Below are 14,200 nucleotides of genomic sequence, written 5' to 3'. Positions count from 1 at the left end.
TTAAGTCATAGGTTATTTTCAGCTCTGCGTTAATAGATACTAACCCTGCCTTCCCTGTACTCTGTTTTTTATCACTAAGTTCTCAGACCTTGTTTCCTCTTCAGTTGAAGGGGTACTCAACAAATAGGAGATGCTATTTTTATTGGTATTACCAGCATTCCTACTATTGCATAACTTTGTCCTCACCTTGTTCATCTTTAGAGTTATTTGCCTAGGCTCATACCTCTTTCTCTTGCTTTGGGATGCAATCAGCTCAGCTCTCCCACACCCCATGCCTCTCTCTCCTCCCTTCCTCTGATGACACCTTAACATAGACCTGTATCCTCTGGTCCCTCATCATTGCCCTTGCTCTCTACCCTTCAGCCATGTGGGCCTGTCTCTTTTCAAATGTTCTCTGACCCCTACAAGGCTTTACACACACTGCTCCCTCTGCCTGGAATGCTCCTGTCCTGCCCCATCTAGTGGCTCAGCATGATTGTCACTTCCTACAAGCAGCCGTGCCTGACTTCTGCTCTGGAAGTTCTTGGTTCCTTTCATGATGGCACTTTGATCAATTTTTATTAACACATGTATTTTTTGATTATCTGATTAAGATCTGTCTTTCCCATTAGATCTCAAGCACTATAAGGACAGAAATTGAGTGTCATTTTGTTCACCACTGTATACCCAGAAGCTACCACAGAGCCAAGAATATAATAGGGCTTCAGAAAAATAGTTGTTAAATAAAGGAACCACTAAGTGAAGGAACTGTGGAATGCTTGCTCATCTATGGACAACTCCCTTCATTTGCACATTTTCTCCCAACCTCCTACTTCTGTCAAATAGGAGTTCACCCACAAGGTCCACTGGCCAGGACTCTTCTCAAGATCCTTTTGCAGATCTGAAGTTCCATGTTTTAACAACATAGCATCTCCTTCCTGAAACACCCCTCCAGCTAGTACAGATGTCTCACAATTGCCTCTTGATTCCCATGACACCGCTCAGAGTACAGTTAGTGTTTAATCTAGTATACTACTATTCGGGGTCAGGCCTCCTTGCCTATTGGACCTAGTGGTCAGAGTCTGGAACTTAGTTGTCTGCCTCCTCTGGGCCTGATGGATGCACATCTCCTAGTAAATATGCAATAGCATATCACTGAGTGAGACAGTGAATGAGTGAAGAAGTGATTGTAAGGCCCTTAAATACCAAGTCTCTTCTAACTGCAGAGTCTCCCTGAATGCCGAGCCAAAAGCTAGAACATAACCCAAAGTGCTTTCAAGAAACAAACAAACAAACAAAACCCTAGCCCTGATGCTTTTTCTCTGCCACTCATTCCACATTTACCTGAATGGAATACCATCCCATAAGGCTCTTTATCCTCATGATGGAATGAGTGCCGGCCCGTTGCTGCCACACCTGCAGAATCCCTGAAGGTGTTTTGTGAGCATGAGGCATCTTCTCTCCGTGCAGTTCCCTCTTTAATTTAGCTGCCAGAATGTCGAATGCCAGGCTTTTCTGAGCAAGACCAGCAACTTTTGTGGCTGGCATAGTTGTTTTCGTCTTCTAATTCACCAATTTTTCCCTTTGAAAATTCTCGTTTCATAAATTTTACTGTATGATTTTTTTCAATCAAGGGACAAAACAACAGATAAATATCCTGAATAAAATTTTGCATCTATAGTCTCTACTTTTTTTTCTGCTTCATGAATTTGGAAAGAATCTCAACACTGAAATGACCTCAGGTAACATGCATGTCTTCAGAGAAGTGCAGCCTTCTTTGGGGAAATGAAAAATACCACAGCTGGAGCACAGAGAGTACAAGATGAACTTGGAACATTTGTGCCAGAATGTAAGGAAGTACTTAAGAATGATGAGGCACATGTCAAAACATGGCCCAACTTGAGAGGCCAAATCTGAGACAACATGAACATCACAATAAATAATGGTAATAAATTAGTATAATTCATTGAATAAGAATGAATATACCTATATTCAATTAATATATTAATTAGTTGGGAGAATTTGTCTTCCTTACGGTAGAAAGATAAGCAGTGTAAAAGAAATTATCGAACCAGGAAATCACCATTTAGCAACCACCATATTAATAACTATCTGGCAAGATCCGTCGATGGATGAAAACACTGGGGTAAAAGTGTAAGGAGTAACACAGTCTCCCATAGTACCAATAGTAAAGGAGGGAGTCCATACCATGTGCTTCTTATTGTGATGCACTGAGAAAAATGCGACATTCCTTCTGTGGTGTTTCTGATAAAGAATTATAGTCTGAATCTAACTGTGGAGAAACATCAGACACGTCCAAGGTGAGAGCCATTCTATAAAATAACTGGCCTGAGAACTATACATATTGAAAGGGTGAATTTTACTGTATAAATATACCTCAATATATCTGATTTTTTAAAAGCACCAACTGGAAATCCTCAAAAATATCATTGTCAGGGAAAACAAAGAAAGACTAGGAACTATTCCATAGTGTAACAGACTAAATAGACAAGCCAAGTAAATGTAACATGTGATGCAGGATTTTCTTTTGTTATAAAGAACATTGTTGGGATACTAAGCCAATCTGAAAAAGAGTTGTACATAGACAATAATATTATATAAATTTTGATAATGGTATTATGGTTATATAAGAGAACTACCTTGTTTTAAGACAATAGACCCTTTAGTATTTAGCAGCAAAGGAGCATTATATGATGTCTACAACTTAAGATTAAAAGGTAGACAGAGAGACAGGATGGATGGATGGATGGATGGATGGATGGGTGGATGGGTGGATGGATGGATGGTGTTAAAATAAAATAAAATAGAGATCAGGCTTGAAGATCCTCCAAGCAGAAAAAAAGGAAGGTAGACCCAATAAGCAAAACTTATTCTAGCTTATTTCATGCATGTGAGCAAAATTTAACCTACATCATTTCTTGTAAATGCCTCTGATAATCATAAACAAAATTTAAGTCACCTTCCTAAAATTATATAATCACCTTCCTTATATAAATAAGGAAGGTGATTATATATATATTTATATATATATATTAAAATTATATAGTCATCTTCCTTAATTATATAAGATAATCACTTTAAACCAATCTGCTGCCATCTGGGAAACTCTATTGAAGCAACTAACGATTGTAAAGGTTAAACAACTTCCTCATTTTCACATTATAAACCATCCTGTAATGTCATGCCTCCAAGCTTCATACCACTATCAAGTTTGTTTGTCTCCATGAACATTTTGTTTCTTTCTCAATAAAATATTCATATCCAATAAAGCTCTCTGAATTTCTTTTTGACAACGGAAGGATTGGTGGATAGATAGGTAACATAATGTGGTAAAATTTAACATCTGAATGACCTACAGGAAGGGAATGCTTTATTCTTATAACTTTTCTATAATTATGTCAAAGTAAAAAGTTAAAAGAGAAAACTTTAAGAAAGAGGGAGAAGAGAAGTTTTGAATCCAAAGCGCCTGCCCAACAGATGGAAATTCTCCTAATCTTAATAACCTTTAAGGGGAACTTGACCCCTTCTCCCAGAATCCTGCACTGGTCTCCCATAGCACACTCACTTTTGGCAACATGAACTTAAATCCTTTCTACTATAATTTGAAACATCTTTGTTCTGAACATAATCAGGTAAAAACACATAGCTGTAAAATGATCTCCTACCTGCCATTACACTCTTGCCCCTCATGGCACAGCTCGCACTTTTACTTCTACACTGATTTGTGTCATCTTTGGGCTTATGTTTGTTTCTCCCGTGGTATCACAAGCTTCAGAAAGGCAGGGACTGTGTCTGGCTTTGCTGAATAGCATACTCTCAGTGCAGGGTTCAATACCAAATGAAATGGGGGCTCCTGGTTCAAAAATAATTAAGAATCTTAAGATGGCACTAGTTAGAGCATTAAACCGAGCTCAAGGTCTTTCTAACCACAGCACCTTGTCAAATGCACAGACTACACACCCACAAAGCTGGCCCTGGCCAACACAGTACCAGGGGCAGAGAAGAGACCCAGTAAACGTTTGCTACACAAGTGGATGAATAAATAAAACCTCCTTAAACACACTGCCAGACTGTACATAAAGCTGAGGTCTCCTGCAGCCAAAACTTTTATATTGATAATTGATGTGGGCTTTCATAAACCAATGCTGAATGGATTCTGGACTGCAGGGGGTGCCAATTCACACCAGGCAGCAGAGACAGTGAGTTTTTTGTTTTTTTGTTTAATTGAATTGGGGGGGGGTGACACTGGTTAATAAAATTATATAGGTTTCAGACATAAAATTCTATAATACATCATCTGTATATTGTATTGTATGTTTACCACCCCAAGTCAAGTCCCCCTTCATCACCATTTATTCCCCCTTTACCCTCTCCTATGTCCCCCATTTACCTTACCTCTGGTAATCACTATAATGTTATCTGTAAAAAACAAACAAACAACAACAAAAAAAAACCCATAACCTCATAGACAGTAAATTTTAATGCTCCACATGCTCGTCCCTCAGCCATGACCTGGGACAGATCACCCTGGGCTCTCCAATCTCCATGCAGGAGTACAGCTCCCACCTGCCTCCTCTCATAGTTTCTGTGCCTCCTGTTTCCCCTGCCCCCTCCCCTTCCAACTCAGTCTTAGAACAGAGCATTCTGAGGGATGCCAGCCCCTCAGGGCTATGTGAGAGTCTAAGTGGGATGCCAGCCTCTCTAGAGCCCCCAGCATTAACAATCCCTGGCTATGCCAAACTAGGCATTGAGGCGAAGCCACCAAACTCCTTTTCACTCATGACCTACATTGCCATTGGTTCCATGGACTGTGCATTCTGCAAGTTAAGGGGTGGGGGGGGGGCGTTACTATGACAACAGCTCCTGGAGCTACAGGGATGCAAAACATCTACTTTAAAAAAGTTCACTTTTCCATATGGCAAATGGACTTCATTAGTTTGTTCTAAATCAAATATTCAAACAAGGTGGGCTGAAAGGAAAATACTTTTAAAGGGCTAATTCAGATTGTGGCACCATGGCTACCCACTGATAAATCAAAAATAGAGTACCATAGTTTTTTTTGTTGTTTTTTTTAAGACAAATATTTTTGCAAATTAGCAGTGTGCTCACTGGCTAATGTGAACTTGCTCATATGAGGAGGAAATAGATATCTACTCTCTCTTCTGAAAATCCCAGCGTTGGTTGGTTCCCATCAAGTTTTCCTCACAGTTTTCTAGGTTTCCTAGCTTTTTCACTCCACCACCGGCAAATGCCATGTGTGATATAAAGAGAATGAGGTTCTTGGGTCTGAATTCCAGCTTTGCTATTTGTGAGCTCTCAAGCAAGTTATTTCTTCCCTGAATCCCAGTTTCCTCACAGGAGACATGTAGTCATTCATTCATCCAAATGTTCACAAATGTTTCTTGAGCAATTATTATGTGCCTGAAGTAATAACACTGACCTGGGGGGTTGTGTAGCCTGAGACCATGGTTAGGGGTTAAAATCATTGTAGAAATCATGACCACTCCTTAACATCAGTTCCTTTCCCCAGTCCATGCCCCAACCAAAGTTAATAACATCTTCCTTTGACTTCCACAGCTCCAGGTTGGGAGGAGTGGTGGGGGAAGGAATCACCACCCAAATTTGATTGGGCTACATTATTAGCTGTGTATCTGTGTCATCCACTTGGACTCTCACACAGCTCCTCAAGGGTGAGGATTGGCTTCCAACCCAGCCCTGTGTCCCCAGCACCTGGCCCCAAATCATCGTAAGCCAGAGCCTATATAATTAAAGTAGCTGTTTGTGCCAGTGTCCATAAGAAGTTTTGCACTTTTCCTTGTGTAATCAATGAATTTAAATCATAATCACTTTCCAGTAATGGTTCCAGAATTCCTATATAGGGGGTACTTGGGAGGGGCACCTGGCTGGGGGCTAGAGCTACACGTGAGCAGCACCCCTGTTTTAAGTCGACAGCACTGGTAGAACTGTTTGTGGAGCCTGGAACTGTATTAGCATGGGAAGCAGTCTGTTGGGGCTTATATTATATGCATATGGGGTGACTTGGGCAGGGTGTTCCTAGGGATTATGAAGGACCTTGACTCCCAACCACCTTTGAAGTCCCCAGCTCTCATCACCTCCCAGCTGACTGTTCTGTTATTTGAGTCAGTGCATCCCACAAAGTGACCTGTGACACTGCTCATTACCTTCCTCCAAAAGGACATCTTCTTTCCATTTCCTTTCTTAGCTGAAAGCTTTGTCCCAGGGTAGTACTACAGAGAAGAGAAAATTAACATAAACAGGGCATCAAAACTCTGGGGACATGAACCTGAAACCATGTCACCCGTCCTTAATTTCACAGTCTCCCTCCCCAGCAGGGCCTGGAGAGAAATGTGGAACATCATTCTGGTAATCGCTTCCGGACACGATTATGTTCTGGTTACTGCCTACAAGGACCTACTTGGTATTTCTCATCTCACTCTGATTGCATTCAAAACTTGATTAGATTCTATTGATTCTGTCATAAAAAATAAAGTTGGCCTGCTTTCCCCCTGAAGTCTTTCTCTTGCTTAATATGAAAATCCCACCTGTGCCTCATGGGCTTAAACCTACATTTCTTTTCTCCGCTCCACTTCTAGTCCTTTCCGTTTCCCTTCTCGAAGCTGACATCTCCCCTCAGTCTTGTGCATGGGCTTTAGATTTTATTGCTGTGATTTGCTGGTGTCTGTTAGGGCTATTTTCTGTCCCAGATACCAGAGAAGAAAGGAGAAATATTTCTTCAATTCCCAGACAGTTTCATTGGCCAAAATGTTTTTCAGTGAATTCTTTTCTATTTATTGGCTCCAAGTGTTATTTCTTCCCATTAGAAGCAATCTTCCTTATGATGAAGGAAAGGTTGACTGTGACCTATGAAGGGGTCAGCTACCCTGAAGGTCTCTATGCCCACTCTCTATTATGTAGCAAATGCTTTCACTCACCTTTTAAGACCCAAATAAATGTCCCTACTGTCTGAAGTCTTGCTTAGCTCCCTGGACAGTTGAAAGTAGATGAGAAAGAAGAAAGAAAACCAGACTGAGGACCCAAAAATGGATCCATGGATGATAATCATACATAGTTATAAAGAACTCACACAGGCCAGTGACCACAAGACCTGGGTTAACTCAATTTTTCCCCAAACTTCATTTACTTGTATATCATGTCATGATTTTTTTTTTGCCATATCTGAGTATCACTTATACTCTTAGTTACTTATATTTTTTCCTGAATACCTACTTCCTTTTTCTGCTTTCTTTACATTTATTTTTAAAGAAATCTCTCAGGATTTCTTGCCATAACCAGGAGGTAACCAGATAAATTTTACAAGTGAATACAGTGAAAACAAAACAATGACACTAAATTGTAGCCTGCCAGGACTCTGACCGTGAGGGCTGCTCTCTCCTTGTCAAAAAAGGAACTCAAAAATGCTAAGTGTTGATGTTGTTCTGGCACCAAAATGAGACTGGCTCCTTAAACACACACACACACACACACACACACACACACACACACACACACACGAAGACTGAACAAGAATTGAAAAGGGAATGACCTTCTCATTTTGTGGTCCATTACTACAGAAAGCCACCTAAAATCATCACCTGTACCATCTGAAAACCTCCATACACCAAAACCAGTGGGGCTTATCCCACACTTTAAAAATGAGGAGCATGCTCATAGAAAGGAGGAGCTTGACTCCATGCTACTCATGAATTACTCCCACATTCCATGAGCTTCCTAACTCTTACCTGAGGTTCCAGACCTATAAGCTCTAGGAAATCCAAGCTCAGCAGACCCAGGACATCTTGCCCTCCCTGGAGTAGCCAGGAGCTAGGCCAGAATTCTTGCCACAGTCACACAAGATTAAAAAAAATAATAATTGTAAAAAATTCAAGTCAGCAGCAAAACCAGCCCTTCTTTCTTACCATTTACCTTTTTTTCTCTTTCCAGAGTGTTCTACTAACAGATCCCTTAAACTAGAGGTTAAAAAACACTTGAAGAATCTGTGCAGATACTATTCCACAGGAAAATAAAGATTCAAATGATGGGATGTTTTAGGGGATGAGCAACAATGACATTCATTACGAGGGTCAAAATGGGAAAAATGCAAATTCTCAGCAATAGTGTATTGATTCTACAGGTCATAGGACACCCACACAGTAGAATTCTATGCAGCCATTAAAATTATGTTTTAGGAACATACAACTGGCATGGAGTTACATTTACACCATAGAATCAATTCAGGCAGTCTCTCTAGGAGCACTACTTAGACTAAATATGATTTGGACTTAAGATCAGGTATTCCCCGGCTTCCTTGGCTTCCGTGGAACACTACATTCGTTCCCTGAGTTACAGAAAATAAGGATTCCATGCTAAAGTACATTGGAAAAACTCTAAATTAATCATAGTGAAATGAATGTCTTTGCTACTAAATTTCTTAAATCTTTGAATATGCTAATGTGTATCATGAATCTCCAAAAGGAGGTATTAAGGTGACCCATTTTCTAAGTGTGTTTAATCATGAGACCTGTCCTGGGGACCACACTTTAGAAAAAATAGATAGATGGATGATTGAATGCATGCTGTGATGGATCAATGCAGAAGTCTAGAAGGAACACGCCAAAGTTAACAGTGATTTCACCCAGCTACTGGAAATGTGGGTGACTTTATGGGTGTGTTATTATTTTTATCTTGTGATTTTTCCCACATTGAACAAAAGGTCTGCTTATATAATTTTAAAATAACAAAGCTGTTGTGCTTTTGTCTTACTTTTTAAAGATGGCTGGAGAATAAATGGAGATGGGGAAGACAGTTCTCCTGTCAGAGACAGCTGTGTGACTGTCTTATACACATGCCAATGTTAATTATTGCTCTTCTAAAGCAATGAGGCAGCTTCCCTGGGTGACTTCCCCATGGGCCAGTGGGAACTGACCATCACGAAAAACACTCTGTGTTCAACTAGAACCAACACCACCACCATCATCAACATCAACATAATCAGTTGGTGACTGATATGCTTTTCTTTTTCAATTTATTTTTATTGAGGTAAAATTCACCTAACATAAAATTAGCCATTTTAAAGTGTACAATTCAGTGGCATTTACTTCATTCATAATGTTGTGCAGCCATCACCTTTCTCTCGTTTTAACTGACAGGCATTTGATGAGGATTTCCAGCATTGTGACTTGAATTATGCAACAACCTTACCTTTTTCTAAAAGAATTAGAAAAGGTAAGGGTGGGTGTCAAAGGAATTTCTACATACTAAGGTTAATGAAACAGAAAATAGGGGCCATAAAAAGGAGAAAAGGCTAAATATACCAATTATGAGGTGGATACAATGTTTGTGATTAAGCATCAAGGGTATCTTTGAACTTCCTAGCAGCCACAGAAAAAAAATGGGAAACACAACAACAAATGGCTAATTATCTGAAAGGAGAAACCTTGATATAACTCAAGTGAGTTAAAGTGTTTTTCTAGAACTTAATTCTAAAAGAAACTTTTCACATGGATTTCATACATTAATATACATAATAGGCAATGCCCTTGACCAAAATTTTATAACAAATGCATACAGAAGGATTGTCATATGGTTGTTTTGCAATAAATATTTGCTAGATGAATTAATAAATAAATGAATGAATAAAAGATAAAGCTCTATCAGCTCAGTAGCATTTTCATCACACAAATTCTTCATAAATTCATCAGCATGAGAGAACTAAATGCCCAGTGAAGACTGCAATCATTGCTAAAGTAACAAAGAAATTCTTTCTAAATAAACTTAAACTGTATGGAAGATGTAAACTATTTTAATCAAACAAAAACATTAAGAAAGTCTGGACCATCTCTGGATAACACTAACATTGTAGGAAAGCCATGAGTCTCTGAGCACTACCTACTTGCTTTATAAATTTATGAATCTTTTAGAATGAAGTGATCTCCATTCTTCATTTCAGATATGTGTACATTGTTTAAAGCTCAATTTTTAGTTAAAATGATTGTCAAGAGTTCCTGAAATATATCTACTCCCTAGATAATGGAAGTATGTGAGTTAGAACAGCCACATGAGCACAATGTTGTCCTCAACTGATGCTGCCTAATTCTGTTGGTGGAGGTCAACTCATTCCATCCAGAACTCCAATTCCTCAGTCATTCCTACCTTAGATTTCAAAAGAGAAAATTCTGCCACTCAACAGTACTTTTATGATTTTCTAGGCCCTAACCACAAGACTAAGAATTGAGAACAAATGTGTCTCCACCTTCTTCATTTCCCAGATACATACTATAATTTCCTAGCGAGAGACTCACAGTGACGGTGCTGAGAGAAAATACCCTGGAAGGTATGTCCAAAAGGTCGACTATGGATTTCCAGCTATTAGCATGAAACTCTTTTTTATATTAAGATGTTTTTTCCTTTTCAGTATTCCCTACTTATTCCATAATAAGCTTTACTATTGATTCATAAAGAGTTGTTCTGTTTGGTTTGAGTAAGAAAGAAGCAGTGGTTAAGAAACCAGGTTTAAAGGGAGAGGGGCCATGATGCAGACTGTGAATCTGTCCTCTTAGAGATTATGACACTTGTGGAGACTCCTTTATTCCTTCACCCCCATTCACTAGTGATTAAACATCCCCACCTCACAGGTGTGCTGGGAGGATTAAATGAAATAATGCAATTTGGTAGCTCAAGTTGGGCATGCACTTATCCTTACATTACTAATATAATATCATAAGTGATACCTATTGGCATCATTAACTATTTTTATTTTTTAATATATTTTATTGATTATGCTATTACAGTTGTCCCATTTCTCCCCCTTCACTCCCCTCCATCCTGCACACCCCTCCCACCTACATTCCCTGCCTTTAATTCATGTCTATATATCATAAGTTCTTTAGCTTCTACATTTCCCATACTATTCTTACCCTCCCCCAGACTATTTTCTACCTAGTATCTATGCTACTTACTCTCTGTACCTTTTCCCTCTCTCTCCCCCTCCCACTCCCCTGTTGAGATAACCCTCCACATGATCTCCATTTCTGTGGTTCTGTTCCTGTTCTAGCTGTTTGCGTAGTTTGTTTTTGTTTTAGGTGTGGTTGTTAATAATTGTGAGCTTGCTGTCATCTTACTAGACATGTTTTTTATCTTCTTCTTCTTCTTAGATAAGTCCCTTTAACATTTCATATAATAAGGGCTTGGTGATGATGAACTCCTTTAACTTGACCTTATCTGGGAAGCACTTTATCTGCCCTTCCATTCTAAATGAAAGCTTTGCTGGATAGAGCAATCTTGGATGTAGGTCCTTGCCTTTCATAACTTGGGATACTTCTTTCCAGCCCCTTTCTTGCCTGTGAGGTCTCTTTTGAGAAATCAGCTGACAGTCTGATGGGAACTCCTTTGTAGGTAACTGTCTCCTTATCTCTTGCTGCTTCTAGAATTCTCTCCTTAATTTTTACCTTGGCTAATGTAATTATGATGTGCCTTGGTGTGTTCTTCCTTGGGTCCAACTTCCTTGGGACTCTCTGAGCTTCCTGGACTTCCTGGAAGTCTATTTTCTTTGCCAGAATGAGGAAGTTCTCTTTTATTATTTGTTCAAATAACTTTTCCACTTGTTGCTCTTCCTCTTCTCCTACTGGTGCCATAATTCAGATGTTAGAACATTTAAAGATATCCTGGAGGTTCCTAAGCCTCTCCTCACTTTTTTGAATTCTTGTTTCTCCATTCTTTTCTGATTGGATGTTTCTTTCTTCCTTCTGGTCCACTCTGTTGATTTGAGTCCCATTTTCCTTCCCATCACTATTGATTCCCCATACATTTTCCTTTATTTCACTTAGCATAGCCTTCATGTTTTCATCTAATTTGTGACCAAATTCAACCAATTCTGTGAGCATCCTGATTACCAGTGTTTTGAACTGTGCATCTGATAGGTTGGCTATCTATTCGTCGATTAGTTGTATTTGTTCTGGAACTTTGATCTGTGCTTTTGTTTGGACCATTTTTTTTGTCTTGATGCACCTGTTACATATTGAGGGACAGAGCCTTAGGTATTCTCCTGGGCAACCCATGTCACTGCATTGTGACACTGTATGTGGGGGAGGGGCCAGAGAGGGAACAATGGCCCTTGCTTCACTTTCTGCCAGATTTCAATCACTTCCCCTGCTTCCCATAAGCAAATTGGGCCCTTCTGGTGTTGATTCCCATGCGGGTGGGTTTGTGTACATTTTAGGACACTGTTGGTCTCTCCAATGAACTCTCCTATGAGGCTGGGAGTTTCTCCCAGCACCTCAACCCCCACAAGTGTTTTCAACCAGTGATTTGAGGCTTTATTTCTCTCGAGCTCAATCCCTGAGTTGCACTGTCTGTCTCGCTCCCCAGTTTCTCCTGGTTTATCTGCACATGAATGTGGGACTCCCCAGTCCACCAGCCACCTTGTGCACCCCACCCCGTTCCACAATCCACAGCCTTGCTGGGTCCGGCTGCCACCTCTTTGCCGCAAGTCCTCTCTGCCCTGGCTGCCTAACTCCACCCCTCCTATGGTCTGGATGAGTGTGTCTTCTTTAACTCCTTGGTTGTCGGACTTCCATACAGTTCAATTTTCTGTCAGTTCTGGTTGCTTTTTGTTTTTAAAATATTGTTGTCTTTCTTTTGATTGTGTGAGGAGGCACAGTGTGTCTACCTACGCCTCCATCTTGGCCGGAAGTCTGATATTTTTATTTTGCATAATAGCCAAAACATTAACGCAACAATAGTAAAAGAAGAAAAAGTCTCTGACCCCATGGCCCCAACAAATAAGGCTACTGTCATTTTCCTACAGCCTCTTCTTGTCCTGACTCACATGATTCATACATAGTTATAACCATATTGTAAATGCAACTTTGCATTCTGATTTCTTTCAGCTAACATTATATAATACACATTTTCTGCAAATTTGAATCATTAAATGGTGACTTTAAAAGCTATGTATATTCAGGGACAATATGATGCAATGACCCTCTATGGCATAAGCAGTCTCCTTCATAATTTCTAAATTAAAATTCCTCACAATGACTGATGCTGGCCCTTGAAGTAACCAAATTTGGTGTAATGAAACCAATGTCACAAGGAGGCAAGCAAATCAGGGCACCTGGGTGATAAGGGAGCATTTACCTTTTATGAGTCTGAAAGCTGATTGGTTTCACTTTGCTACAATATACAAGTGCACCTCAGAACATGATCCAAGGATGTACTGTTTTTCTGAATGTGAGTGCAGCGTCTGACCTCCAGAACCAAGCCAAGAGTATTTCAAGCCTGCAGATCAAAGAAGGACAAGCCTGGAATGCAGGTTGCTGCTCTTCCTCCCCATGTGCGTAAATCTGGGCAGGCAGAGGTATGGGAAGGACACAGCCTGCCCAAGTGAGAGGTGAGAGGGCACAGAACTTAACAGTGACAAAGAGCGCATGTAAGCAGGAAGATCATGCATGGCGCAAGAAATGTGGGGGAAATATGGTGTCAAAATTGATTGGCCTGGAAAATGGAAAGCCTTAAATTCTGCTCAGGAGCTTTGAATGTATTTAGGTGGGTACTGAGGAGCCCCTGACAGTTCTTGAATAAGGAAGTAGGCCAGCCAAAGTGCTAAGCTGGAAAGAGACAGAACAAAATGGTCTGGGAAGACAAAGGAGAAAACAACTCTGATGGGTACAGAAGAAAAGGAACCACAAGAGAGATGGTGGCTGATGGGTCCTGGGGCTGTGTCCTAGCTCTGTTCTGTGTGTTTTAAGTGTACTCAGTAATTTAATTTTATAACAATACTCTGATTTGGGTACTATTATCATTCCAGCTGAAAAATGGAGGTCCAGAAGATGATTATTAGGTGACTTGGGCAATGTACCAAGGTCACAAGTAGTAAGTGGCAGCCCCAACATAGATATCTAAGCAGGCTGGCTGCAGAGCCTGAGGGCCCCCTGCACCCCAGACTGCCCATACAGAAGTAGGATACCAGTGATTGGAGGCCACATGAGAAGCCACCAGGTGTGTAGGGGAGGCATTCCAGGCAGAGGTAACAACAACACATGCAAAATCAGAGATACAAAAATGTGCTACTTGTGGGGGAAGGCAAAATTTCCAAGGATGCAAATGGGCAGGCCATAGAAGGTAATCTGTACTTCAAATTTCTGTGACTGGCATGTGGAGTGACCAATGACAAAGGCCAAGA

Source organism: Phyllostomus hastatus, unplaced genomic scaffold (genome assembly GCF_019186645.2).
Source record: "Phyllostomus hastatus isolate PE091 unplaced genomic scaffold, TTU_PhHast_1.1 phas_contig_16, whole genome shotgun sequence".
In the NCBI taxonomy this organism is placed as follows: Eukaryota; Metazoa; Chordata; class Mammalia; order Chiroptera; family Phyllostomidae; genus Phyllostomus; species Phyllostomus hastatus.
This window is presented reverse-complemented; position numbering follows the sequence as displayed.